We start from the raw sequence: 13491 nt of genomic DNA on the forward strand, positions 1-13491 counted from the left end.
GGCCATGACAGGAGGGCAGAACATCTGCCTAGGGATCCTGTGGCACCTACCCACTGCCTGCCGACCGCACAGCTCCTCTCCAGAGTCGATGACCCCTAGCCCAGCTCCTCCTGCCCCCAGCCTCAGCAACATTCTCCGCATGCTGGGCTGAGATTTTGTCCCTTTTCCATTTCTAGGGGTTGGTCCTTATTGTCCCCATGAAGAAATGGGCTCAAAGGGGTTAAGTGATTTTTCCAGTGTGTGCGCCCTCATCCATTCATTCCACAAATACATATAAAACACTAGTTCTGCGGCCAGCATTGTTCTGTCTAGGTAGTGGGACTACAGGCGCAGACAATAAACAATGGACACAATATACATGTCGATATTAGACATGTGTTTTTAAACGTTGGGATTTGGGTGTGGCAGTTAGAATGGTAATTGCCATTGGGGCCATCCAGAGCCTTGGGGCCTATGACAATGACTTTAGGCTTTTTATTCCAGATGAGATGGGAAGTCCTGGGGGGCTTTGAGCAGAGTGAGAGGGTGTGACCTCCATGTGGACAGCTTCCTTGGGTTATTATGTCAAGAAGAGACTTTGAGGAGTTGGGGGCAAGGTGGGAGAAGGGGCCATTTCAGGCTGAGAGATGGCCGGGGTGGGTCTGGTTTCTGGATTTACTTCGCAGGTAAAGCCGGCAGCATTTGCCATCTGCCCAGAGGGCCCTTCCCAGCCCAGAGTTTCTTCAGCATCGGCAGCTCAGCCCCTCCTGGCACCCCAGGGCTCCGCCTCCAGGCTCCCAGACTGAGCCTCTCAAGTCCTCAGAGTCTAGCCTTAGTCCCTCCTGCTTGGAGGCAGGTGGGGAGATCTCGGCTGGAGGAACTGAGGAGCCGGGGTGGGGTGGGGACAGCTGGGCTCTCCGGAACACCGGCTTCACTGTGTGCCTTGGCTCTGATGTTGGGACCCCCAGTGGAGGCGTGAGAGACGCCAGATGAGCGTGGGTGGTTCCCAGCTGCCTCCTGCGTGAGGACCTGGGGGCTGGGAGAGACTCGCTGCTCAGCCCCCACCCCAGGGCCCTCCAGTGGCAAGCTCCCTCCCATTTCCCCACCAGGCCTGGGGGGCCAGCTGTGCTGGGGTCGGGGAGACGGTCCCACCCTCCCTCACCTCCTCAGCCCCCTCCCCCATCACCCCTTCCTCTCTCTCCTGAGTGGTCTGGATCCTTCTCTTTATCCTTGGGGGACTCAGTTTATCCCCATCTTGGGCTGCTCAGCTCCCTCTTTGCCTTCTCCCCACTTCCCCAGTTCAGCCTCCTGCAGGCTCACCCCCTCAGGGGCTGACTTCTCCCCACCCCCACCACCAACCATCTTTCTTCTTTGAGGGTGACTCTGGTGCCCTGCCTTCGGACCCCCAGTCTGTATTCTGTCTCCCCAGTAGATAGGGGTTTTGGAAGGCAAGGCCATGTCTCACATCCCCATGAGCCCCTCCTGCCTTTGTCTTTCCCTGCACCTAGACTGTGTAGGTGGTTCTGGAGGCAGAGTGTGGGCCCTAGTGGGTTCTGCTGCTACTTCCCATCAGCCACCTGCACCTTTCAGAGGGACTAAGAAGCATTGCAAGCCCACCCCCCAACAGCCAAAGAAGGTTCAGGGCTCCCCACACTGCACAACACGGCCCTTGGTCCAAGCCCTAGTGCTCTAAGATATGGCCATGAAAAGGGGGGCTGAGGGGCAGCTGGGCTGCGGGCCTGGGTCCCTCGCTCTGGACAACCCAGAGCAAGTCTCTTCCCCTTTCTGAGCAGAGAGTTCAGACAGGTGATGTAAGCACGAATGAATGAGGCCTCCTGACCCTGGAAGCCTCTTGTGTGTGGGGCTGTGTCCTTGCTGGTGATACTTAGTCCCTCCCACCTCAGACTGAGGCGCCCAGGAGGAGGGAGAGGCAGGGGTGGGGTAGAAGCAGAGGCAGGTAATTGAGAGAGCCAGGCAGTGGCAGGGTCCATGGAAGGGCCAGCAAGTTCCAGGGGAGGGGAAGTCCCCAGCATCTGAGGAGGCAGGAGAGGGCACATAAATCAGGGCCGACTACCCTCCTCTACCACTACCAAGGGAGGGACAGAACTGCTCCTGGGATGCCAGAGAGAGAGACGTGATATCTCAAGCGCCTATAGTGTGTAGAGTTCTCTGCACACGTCACCTCACTGGATCTTCAATGATTCTGAGGAATCAATAATGTTAACTGCCATTTTACACATAGGAAAACTGGGGCTCAGAGAAGTAAAGTCACCTGTCTGAGGTAACACAGCAAGAAAGCAACAGTGTCAGAATTTGAACCCAGTTCTGGCCAAGTATGGCGGTTCACATCCATACCCCCAGCACTTTCGGAGGCTGAGGAGGGAGGATCACTGAAGGCCAGGAGTTCAAGTTCAGCCTGGGCAATGAAGTGAGACCCCGTCTCTACAAAAAAATGCAAAAATTGGCCGGGCGCGATGGTTCACACCGGTAATCCCAGCACTTTGGGAGGCCAAGGGGGTTGGATCACGAGGTCAGGAGATCAAGACCATCCTGGCTAACACGGTAAAACCTCGTCTCTACTAAAAATACAAAAAAATTAGCTGGGCATGGTGGTGGGCGCCTGTAGTCCCAGCTACTCAGGAGGCTGAGGCAGGAGAACGGTGTGAACCCGGAAGGCAGAGCTTGCAGTGAGCCGAGATTGCGCCACTGCACTCCAGCCTGGGCAACAGAGTGAGACTCCGTCTCAAAAAAAAAGCAAAAATTAGTTGGGCATGGTGGCAGGCGCCTGTAGTCTAAGCTACTTGAGAGGCTGAGGTGGGAGAATTGCTTGAGCCCAGGAATTTTGAGGAATTTGAGCTATGATTGCGCCACTGCACTCCAGCCTGGGCAACAAAGCAAGACCCTGTCTCTAAAAAAAGAAAAAATTGAACCCAGTTCTGTGTGACTCAGGAGCCCCAGACCTCTCTGGAAACCTCTCAATGAAGTGGGTGAAGGTGGCCCCTACCCAGCCCCCTCAGAGGCCCAGCCACCCTACTCCCCCATCCCCTACCCCCCACCCTCCACCTTGTTGCCTCTTTGGTCCCAAACGGTTTGGAAAATCCTGACAGGAGCAGATGGTGGGACAGATGGAGGGAAAAGCATTTCGGGGCTGAATTACACAAACAAACATTGAAAAAGTGATTAAAACCCCAAGCCACCCCTTTCCAAAAGGCCCTGCCCACCCCAGCCTAGAGCACAGCGGGCTCTGAGGTGGGGGCCTGGGGGTCTCCAAATACCCCGCATCTCAGCGCCAGCATCCCATCTTCTGCCCAGCCCCCTCTCTGCCAGGGACCACCCCCGGACCAGAGCCTAGGGCGGCAGAGCTGCCAGGAGCACAGCCCGGGAGGGGGAGGGGACGGGCCTGGCTGTTCCCAAGGGAGCTGGGCCCTAAGAAACAGCACGCTGGGGCGGGAGGTGGGAAAGTCCTGGGAGCTGGAACCACAGACCCAAAGTCAGGGATGGAGTGTGAGGTGCTGGGGGCCCTCAAGCAAAGTCCCTCACTTTATATGCGGAGCCCAGGTCACACAGCAGCGTTACCCACCCCGTAGAGGAGCGGGACAAGGTCCTTGACCTCTGGAAGCTTTGGTTGGTTTCCTGGTCTGTAAATGGAAACAATAATAATAGCACTGGAAGGGCTGCTGTGAGGATTAAGAGGGAGGGAGCTGCGAGGTGCCTGGCATAGCGCCTGCGCCCAGTCAGTGCCCAGCTAATGTTGGCTGTCAGTACTCACAGGGCTCCATGTGGCTTCTAGGCAACCCCTGGTGTTGGGAGATCAGGAAGGCTGGGGCTGCTTGAGATGGTCCTTCTCCAAACAGAAGTCTGGGCTTGAAGATCCTGCTGGGAGAGCCCCTGAGGCTGCTGAGCTCTGCAAGATGGAGATGGCTCCAATGGGTCCCCAAGAAGAGCCCTGACTCCTGGGTAAAAGCACCCAGTTCCATGCCAAGTCCACTGTCAGGGAGCCCAAGAGATAGAGAAAGTGCTGCATCTTAGCTGGTTCCTCAATATGAGAGTACGGATTTCCTGGGGTGACAGATCCAGGTTCAAATCCTGGCATGGGCTTTTGTCTTTTTGGGAAAGTTGGCAAAAACAACCCCTCTGGTCCATTTTCTGTAAAACCTGCCTTTCCAGCCACTTCTGGGACTTGCTGCCAGAAGCCCACAGACACCCTGACGTAAGCCTGCCAATGGTCACCCCATCACCTTCTCCCACAGCCTGTCCGGCCCTTGGGCCCCCTCCATCCACCAAAGGAGGCTGAGGCCCCACCCCATCTAGGACCCCTCCCTCTTCCTCACTCCCACACCTGCCTTCTTCCCAAGTCCGGCCCATTGTAGCAGAGGAGGTCTCAGACCTGCCCTCTTCTCCACAGTGCCACTGACTTCCTGGTCATATCTGCCTGGTATTACAGCTCTGGCCTTCCCACAGCTCCCCTGCTCTGATCAGTTTCTCTAAATCTGATTACCTTCCTCCCTGCTTAATAACCTTCCATGGCTCCCCGCTGCCTACCAGAGGCTCTCTAAGACATGCCTTAACCCTCATCTTCCACCCCATCTCTTCTCCCTCTACCTTCCTTTCCCCTAATAATGTCCCACCAGCCCAGCAACCCCTGCCCCGGATGACCAGGATCTTCCCCACACCAGATGAAGGGGCTCCCTGACCCTCTCTCAGCCCTAATCTCTCCCATATGGGAGTTGGCCTTGGTGGGATGGGTGAAGTAATGCCAGCATCTGGGGTCACATCCAGGCCACACTTGCCCAGCAGAGTAATCACTTTTCTTTTTGCTGGTGAAAGCAACTCATAGCTGGAAGGGCCTCAGGAGTTGACCAGAGAGGGACAGTGACTTGCCTGAGATCACCCAGCCAGGCCTGCCCTGTTTCTGCTCCCCTCAATTAGAAGTGGCCCCTTCACAGCCTCTGTAATCAAAACATTGAGATCTTTCTTCCATAATTCCATTGCTGGGGAGCTCAATCCTGCCACTTCTCTTGGTCTATCTTGGACGGGACCGTTTGAAAATCATTCCTGGGTCATGGCAAAGGGACCAGTCACTTCTTGGAAGTGGAGTGGAGGGCAGGAGGCTGAGTCTTCACTTCTAACTTTATATTCCCTTCTGTCTGAATGTATTAAAACCTGGACATGGAGGATATTTGAGACTTGAGTCAAAATTAAGATTTTTTTTTTTTTTTTGAGACGGAGTCTCGCTCTATTGCCCAGGCTGGAGTGCAGTGGCGTGATTTCGGCTCACTGCAAGCTCTGCCTCCTGGGTTCGCGCCATTCTCCTGACTCAGCCTCTCGAGTAGCTGGGACTACAGGTGCCCGCCATCACGCCCGGCTAATTGTTTTTTTTTTTTTTTTTTTAATAGAGACGAGGTTTCACCGTGTTAGCCAGGATGGTCTCAATCTTCTAACCTTGTGATCTGCCCACCTTGGCCTCCCAAAGTGCTGGGATTACAGGCATGAGCCACCGTGCCCGGCCAAGATTTTTTTTTTTTTGACACGGAGTCTTGCACTGTCACCTGGGCTGGAGTCCAGTGATGCAATCTCAGCTCACTGCAACCTCCGCCTCCCAGGTTCAAGTGATTCTCGTGCCTCAGCCTCCCAAATAGGTGGGATTACAGGCATGCGCCACCATGCCTGGCTTCTTGGTTTTTGTTTGTTTGTTTTATGAGATGGAGTTTTGCTCTTGTTGCCCAGGCTGGAGATGGCGTGATCTCGGCTCACCGCAACCTCTGCCTCCCAGGTGCAAGTGATTCTCCTGCCTCAGCCTCCCAAGTAGCTGGGATTACAGGCATGCACCACCACGCCCGGCTAATTTTGTACTTTGAGTAGAGACAGGGTTTCTCCATGTTGGTCAGGCTGGTCTTGAACTCCTGACCTCAGGTGATCCGCCCGCCTCCGCCTCCCAAAGTGCTGGGATTACAGGTGTGAGCCACCATGCCTGGCCTAATTTTTTGTATTTTTAGTTGAGACAGGGTTTCACTATGATGGCCAGGCTGTTCTCGAATGCCTGACCTTGTGATCCACCCGCCTCTGCCTCCCAAACTGTTGGGATTACAGGCGTGAGCCACCAAGCCCAGCCCCAAATTAAGATTTTAAAAGAAACTTCCTCGGGCCAGGCGCGGTGGCTCACCCCTGTAATCCCAGCACTTTGAGAGACCAAGGCAGGCGGGTCACGCGGTCAGGAGATCGAGACTGGCTAACACGGTGAAACCCCATCTCTACTAAAAATACAAAAAATCAGCCGGGCCTGGTGGCGGGCGCCTGTAGTCCCAGCTACTCGGGAGGCTGAGGCAGGAGAATGGCGTGAACCTGGGAGGCGGAGCTTGCAGTGAGCGGAGATTGTACCACTGCACTCCAGCCTGGTAGACAGAGCGAGACTCCATCTCAAAAAAAAAAGAAAGAAACTTGGGGAAGCCGAGGCATGAGGATTGCTGGAGGCCAGGAGTTTGAGACCAGCCTGGGCAACATGGTGAGACCCCATCTCTACAAAAAAAAAATTTTTTTTTAATTAGCTGGGTGTGTAATCAGGAGGCTGAGCCAGGAGGATTGTTGAGCCCGGGAAATGGAGGTTGCAGTGAGCGAGACCCTGTCTCTAAATAAATAAGTGAAATAAAAATTAAAAAGTGCCCCCTAAACCGGGATTTGCCTCCCAGAAGCCTTCCAGCGGCCCAGCTCTGCTGGGGTTGTCCAGGCTGAACGCTGCATCCACTGCCCATAGCCCTGGGGGATTCTCCTCCCAGCCTGCTCCTCATGACCCAGAAAAGTGGTTGGAATTCCCAGCCACCTGTGTGGTGTGGCTCTGGGGGCGGAGGGACTGTGCATGTAGCTGAGCCTTGCCTCCCTTGCAGAGCTGCTGTGGGGAACCTACAAGACACTGTGGAGGGTAGCGCACGTGAAGGAGGCTGCTCCGTGACACTTCAGGGCTCTGGGATACACATTCACACAGCTTTGCCGGCAGGTGCCCTAGTGAGAGGAAAGGTCACACCCCAGCTCTAGACTGCTGCTGGCACCCCAGTTCCCTCCCTGAGACTATGCATGGGGTTAGAGCCAGAGGCAAGCTAGAACCCAGCTCTGTCTCCGAGCTCTTTCCAGTGGGCCAGGCTTCCTTGGAGGAGTGAGAAGACTTCCCAGAGGGTCCAGGGGTACCCAGAGTTCCAGAACCCCACCCCGGAGTCCAAGGTTGCCCTATCCCAGGAACCCTGTGCTCCCAATTTGTCTCCCTCCCTGGGAAGACCAGGCCAGCTCTCATTCCTGGCACCTTAGGATCTACCGGAGGCTGAGGATTGCCTCATTGTTTCCATAGTAACAGTGAACAGCAGGGCCTCCTGAATCACTGCTGGGAGACTGCACTGGTACCTGCAAGTATGCATTTGCCCCAGGAATGCCTGGGATGGGGCAGCCTTTGGTGCATGCACACAAGCATATGCACACCTTTGCACACATGCACACCCAATGCACACCCCTTCCTCCTCCCAAACACACACGCACACCCTTGCAAATGCAGGCACGGGCATGGGGCTTCAAGCCCTGGCCCGCTGACCCAGAAGTGGGTCAGAACATCATCCTGCCTGACATAACCCACTCCCACAGCCACCCTGGCCCACTCAGATGCAGAGAGCATCTCGGGGAAATGAGGGACTTGCACTTTATAATAATACCCACTGCAACATTTATAGATACTTAGCACGTGCCAGGTCTTGCGCTTTCCTCTTCACATGTAACATCTCCTGTGTTCCCCAAACACCATGCTGGGATGGATGCCAGGAGAGTGATTTGCCAGAGGTCACACTGTAGTGCGGGGCTGAGCCAATGTGTGAGCCCAAACTGTTTGGCTCCAAGCCTTGGACTCTTGCCTTCCTCACCAGACCCCTTGATGCCAGACCCATAAGCACTCACCCCGGGACCCACAAACACAGATGGGTGTGTCTGGCAGCAGGTGGGACCAGAGCCAACTAGAATGCCAGCATTCCTGGGCTTGTCACTCTGGGCCATCATATTCCCTCTTCAGCCTCCAGCCATTCCTGGGTCGGAGGTATGAGGGGAGGTTTAGACAACACAGGGATTTTTTCTTTCACTTATTTCTTCCCAGTGTGCAGAAAAGGAACTTTGAGCAGCAAGAACAAGACCCACTGAGAATCTCCTGCCTGGGAAGCCACCTGGGTTCCCTTCCCTTCCAGCAAAGGGATGAGTCCAGCTGCTGGATCTGTCCTCCAGCCTTCTCTGAGACCTCTCATGCAGACTTTTAACAAAGGGGCCTGAGGCCAGAGGCTGGGCCAGCTGCATCATCCTGAGCAGGGATTTGGGTGGGCCAGGTGGGGGAATGGCTTCCAGGAGGCAATTTTCAGCAAAAGGATGGGCTGGCAGTGTTGCCAGGAAGGCAGCAATGCCCCCCACTAGAGGCATCCCAGGTTGGCAGGCACTGGATACACCCTGGTGAGGAAATTTGAGACAAGCAATGACCGAGTCCCTGCAACATCCTCGTCATCATCTTTGTTGTCATCGTAGCTACCACTGATTGGACACACTTTGTGGCAGGCGCTTTAAGATATGATACAACTGCAACTACTGCTAATAAAAATGGCAGCTGCTAGGAACTCAGCCCTTATGTGGCTGATCTTCATTGACTCCTCACAGAACCCTATGAGGCAGGCACTATTGTTAGGCCCATTTATAGATGGGGAAACTGAGGCTCAGAGAGGTTCAGAGACATGTTTATAGGCAGAGGCAGCAAGATGCAGGCTCTACCTGGCTGCTGCGTCTGTGGTCGGCTCGCCTGGGAGTTGGCCTCCTGAGAGCTAAGCAGCAGGCAAGGCAGCCTCTGCCAGCCGGGGCCTCCTCCTGGGGCCGTTCCTGCGCTGGGGCAATGTGGGGTTCACTGTGGCTAAGGTGGCGCCCTCTGCTGGCTGTGCCCAGGCTGTGCAGAGCCACGAGGGAGGCCCTCTGTGGACTTGGGTTGTGGGAGGTGGACCGACCCTGGAGCCTCAGGGTCAGACCTTCACTGCGGATGGCCGCTGTTCGCCAGTGAGAACAGATGCCAAGGTCACTCCGGCAGTCCGGGGCTGAGCTGAGGAGTGAACGTAAAGGCAGTCTTCACTCCCAGGCTTTTGTCCTTCTACCCCTCTCTCATCTTCCCCTAGCTGCCTCCACCTCTTCCACTGCCTTCCACTCTGAGCCTCTAAAATGGGGCCTCTGGCCCCACTGTTTCTGAGGAATCTGGGTGACTGGTGTGCAGCTGAGAATCTGTCTCCAAAGGCAAAGCCAGGGTCCAGGCTTTGAGGCCTGGAGCTGCCACTGACTGGCTTTGTGATACTGGGTGAGATTCTCAACCTCTCTGAGTGCTGTTGGATGGGAGCCTTCCTGTGTAGACTCTGAAGAACTGAAGAGATTTGAGGAGGTCTCCTTTACCCGATTAGAAGGCTCTATTCTGCCGCTCCTCCTTCTCCCTTCCCCACTCCCCGTCCTCCTCCCTCCCCATCCCCCTCACCCCCCCCCCCGCCCCCTGCCGCCCCCGTCCTCCTACCTCTTTCTTTCTCTCTTCCTCTTCTCCACCCCTGACCAGAGGAGGCATTTTAGGCTCAGAAAGTTAGAGTTACTTGGCCCTATGTCACCCAGCCAGGGGTTTCTGGCTTCAGAATCTGGACTTTGGAGGGCTGACCTCTGCCCTGCTTCCTTTTCATCTCCTCCTATACATCTGATCCATCAGCTCCTCCTGCAAAAAAAAAAAAAAAAAATCCCAAATCCTCCATCGACTTCTCTCTCTGTCCCCTGCCACCACCCAGGCCAACACCGCATCCTTTCTGGCCGTGAGACCGCAGCACCCTCCTTGCCTCCTCACAGGGCACCTGGCCCCCCACTCCTGTTCTCTGCCATCCAGCCTGCACACTGGAGCGGGCAAAGTGAGCCTTTTAAAATGCAAATCACATCCCATCTCATCTCCCCTCGAAGCTTCCCATTGTGAGTGGGATCAACCTAACCTCCCTTCCACACCTGGAGGCATGTGTTATTCAATCCCAACTGCCCTCACTGCCTCCTTCTTGCTTATAAAGCTCCAGGCTCACTGGCTTCTTTCTGTTTCCCCAACATGCAAGCTTGCTCCTGCCCCAGGGCCTTGGTACTTGCTCTTCTGGGGCTGGAGCTCCCTTCCTGTGCTGTGTGCTGCTGCCTCCTTTGCCTTCAGGTGTCAGTTCAGGTGACTCCCCCTCAGCCCACACCATGTAATGTCGCCCCACCCAGCCACTCTCCACCACATGACTTCATTGTTTTCATAGCCACTCTCGGTCTCTGAAGATATTTCATTTGGTCATCAGCTCACTTGTTTATTGCTTTTCTCTCCCCCTGGAATATGAGATTCACATGGGGCAGGGACCCTGTTGTCTTGGTCACAGCTGTGATGCTACTGGCAGTTAGTAGGTGCTCAATAAATGTTTGTTGAATAAATAAAGCCCTTCCTAGCCCCAGCTTCTCTTGCAAGCTCGGAACAATCTTTCCAATCTAGTTCTACTTTTCCTGCTCCCAATGTCACAGCTCAGAGCCTATAGCAAACGCCCACATAAACATTCTGCCTCTCCTGCTTTCCCTCCACAGAAACACTCCACTTTTCCAGACCTCAGGGCTAATGATTCCTCTTTCCCTCTGCCTCTTTCCTCTCACTTGGCTAATTTCCACCTGACTGTCAGTACTTATTAAGCTCAAGCATCACCTCTTCCCAGAAGCCCTTCCTGCTTTCCTCTCAAGTTAATTACCTTTTCTGTCCCTGTAGGCCCCAGGTGCCTCCTATTCCAGAAGGCAGTCCCCTCTTTGTATTTTAAGAGCATCTCTCTCCTCTTCCTTGGCCATAAGAACTCCTTAAGGACTAGGACCAGTCTGGTTCATCATTATGTCCTCAGCACCACCAGCACTCAGTAAATACTAAACTGGCCTGACTTCATCATTGCCATGATGGGGATTTTGAGGATTAGAGAGGCTAGATCAGTGTCTCCCAGCTGTATGACCCATGGCAAGCCCCTTCTTCTCTTCAAGCCTCAGTTTCCTCATCTGTAAAATGGGTATAATTCCAACTCCTCTGAGGATTCAAAGAGTCTTCCCTTATGTACATAATGTGTCAGCACGGGAAAAGTGTTGGGTGAGTAGGGGGCCCCTTGTCTTGGCCCTGGGATTAGCAACTGCCTCTGTGAGCAATAAGTCCCCTTGAGCCCTTCAGGGAAGGAGATTGATGTGATGTCCTCTGGTGAGCCCTGAGCCCTGGATCCTTGTCCTCAGAGGTCCTTAGAAGTGAGGGGATGTGGTAGGCAGACTGGATCAAGCCCTCAACTTGCAGCCGCATAATTTAATTTGAGACATGTCTCTATAGTTCACTGGCTGTGTGACACAGGGCAAGTCCCCTTACCTCTCTGATCCTCAGCTTCCTGATATGGAATGGAAGCTAATGACACATACCAGCCTAAGACTCAAAATAACATGGATAAAGGCCGGGCGCGGTGGCTCACGCCTGTAATCCCAGCACTTTAGAAGGCTGAGGTGGGTGGATCACCTGAGATCAGGAGTTCGAGACCAGCCTGGCCAACATGATGAAACCCCGTCTCTACTAAAAATAAAAAAATTAGCCGGGCATGGTGGTGGGCACCTGTAGTCCCAGCTACTCAGGAGGCTGAGGCAGGACAATCACTTGAACCTGGGAAGCAGAGATTGCAGCAAGCCAAGATCACGCCACTGCATTCCAGCCTGGGCAAAAGAATGAAACTCCGTCTCAAAATAAAATAAAATAATAACATGGATAAAGTAGGTGCTCAATTATTATATCCCCAAAGCAACTCCTGACCTCCTGATTCTTCCTGTGATTTGCAGGGCGGGTGAGGGGTGTCTAGCGACCACCCTTGACTGGGGCCATGACCATCCTAGGCTATAAAAAGGAACCTTCCTATTCTAAATGGGTACCCGGGGCTGGCTTGGGCACCTGCAGCCTGAGTTAGGTGCTGAGACTCTGGACACGCAGGAGGGTCCAAATGCTGGTGACCCCATTAGGTGTCAATGTGTAAGTGGCCGGCCAGCCCTCAAGGGGGTCTCTGTGGAGTCCTGTGAAGCCCAGTGAGTGCAGCTTGGGAGGACAGAGGCGCACCCTTAGTCCCTACCCAGGTCCTCATGGTTTCATTCATTCTTTCACTGCTGTGTTTCCAGAATATTACACAGGGCCTGATCCATAATAGGTGCTCAATAAACATATGATGGAAGAATGATTTTTTTTCCATACAGTCAACAATCATTTAATGAGCCCCAACTGCATCATAAGCCTTGTGCTAAGGGATGGGGTACATAAAGTGGCTGGGTTTTTTTGAGATGGACTCTTTCTCTGTCACCCAGGCTGGAATGCAGTGGTGCGCTCAGCTCACTGAAACCTCTGCATCCCGGGTTCAAATGATTCTCATGCCTCAGCCTCCAGAGTAGCTGGGATTACAGGCACGCACCACCATGCCCGGCTAATTTTGTATTTTTAGTAGAGACAGGGTTTCACCATGTTGGCCAGGCTGGTCTCGAACTCCTGACCTCAGGTGATCCACCCACCTCGGACTCCCACAGTGCTGGGATTACAGGCGTGAGCCAGCGCCCTGGCCTGCAGTGGCTGCTTCTGACAGCTCCCTCCCAAGTTCACCCAGGGCTCCACTAAATCCTCCCAGCCAGCTCTCACTGGCTGCCAGATTCCAGGCACCAGGGCTTTCCCCAGAATTAAGGCCCAAGCACCCCATGCATCATGAGGACTGAGAAGGCTGTACCCCCACAGTCACAACTCTCCAAATCCTTCAAGCCCCCTCCTTCAGCCGCCTTCTCTCTCAAGCCCTCAGGCACTGCCATCTCCTCCCTCCCAATGCCCTACATCTATCTGGGTTTTACCCAAAGAGGCCAGCAGATGGCGCCAAGGTTCCCCTTTCCCCAGCGCTGGACTGGAGGCCAAGACCCCACCAGGACCCTCCCTCCTTTTCTCCCCTGCAGAGACGGGAGTAGATTCTGTGTCCTCTAACTGAACCCTCTCCTTCCTGCTGGTTCCTGTGATGGAGGCCTGAAGAGGCTCCAGTTGCTCCTGCGGGCCTCCTGGTTGTCTTCCTGTCTGATGGATGGGGGGGTGGGGGGTCCCTAGGGGCTAAGCTGCAGTTGGTGGGGCGGGGCCGGGTGGGGTGGGGCAGGCAGCAGCTGCGGGGAGAAAGAGAGAGAAGATAATAAGGGGAGAGAGAGCAAAGAGAAAAGAAAGAGAGAGGTGCTCTGGCTCCGGGGCTCTTCTCCCAAACGGGTCGAGGTCCCAGCTGAGGCTCTCCCAGGACAAGGTATGTGGCTGGGGAAATGATAGGGCTGGGCAGTGTCACCCTGCCGAGTGGGGCAGGTCTGGGGGCACTGAGGGGATGGGCAGGAAAATTCTGCCGCTCAACAAGAGCCCCTAAGCTCGCTTCCATCTCACCCCTTCCAAGGTGACCAAGGAGGAACACAGGGCCA

Source organism: Pan paniscus, chromosome 1 (assembly GCF_029289425.2).
Source record: "Pan paniscus chromosome 1, NHGRI_mPanPan1-v2.0_pri, whole genome shotgun sequence".
Lineage (NCBI taxonomy): Eukaryota > Metazoa > Chordata > Mammalia > Primates > Hominidae > Pan > Pan paniscus.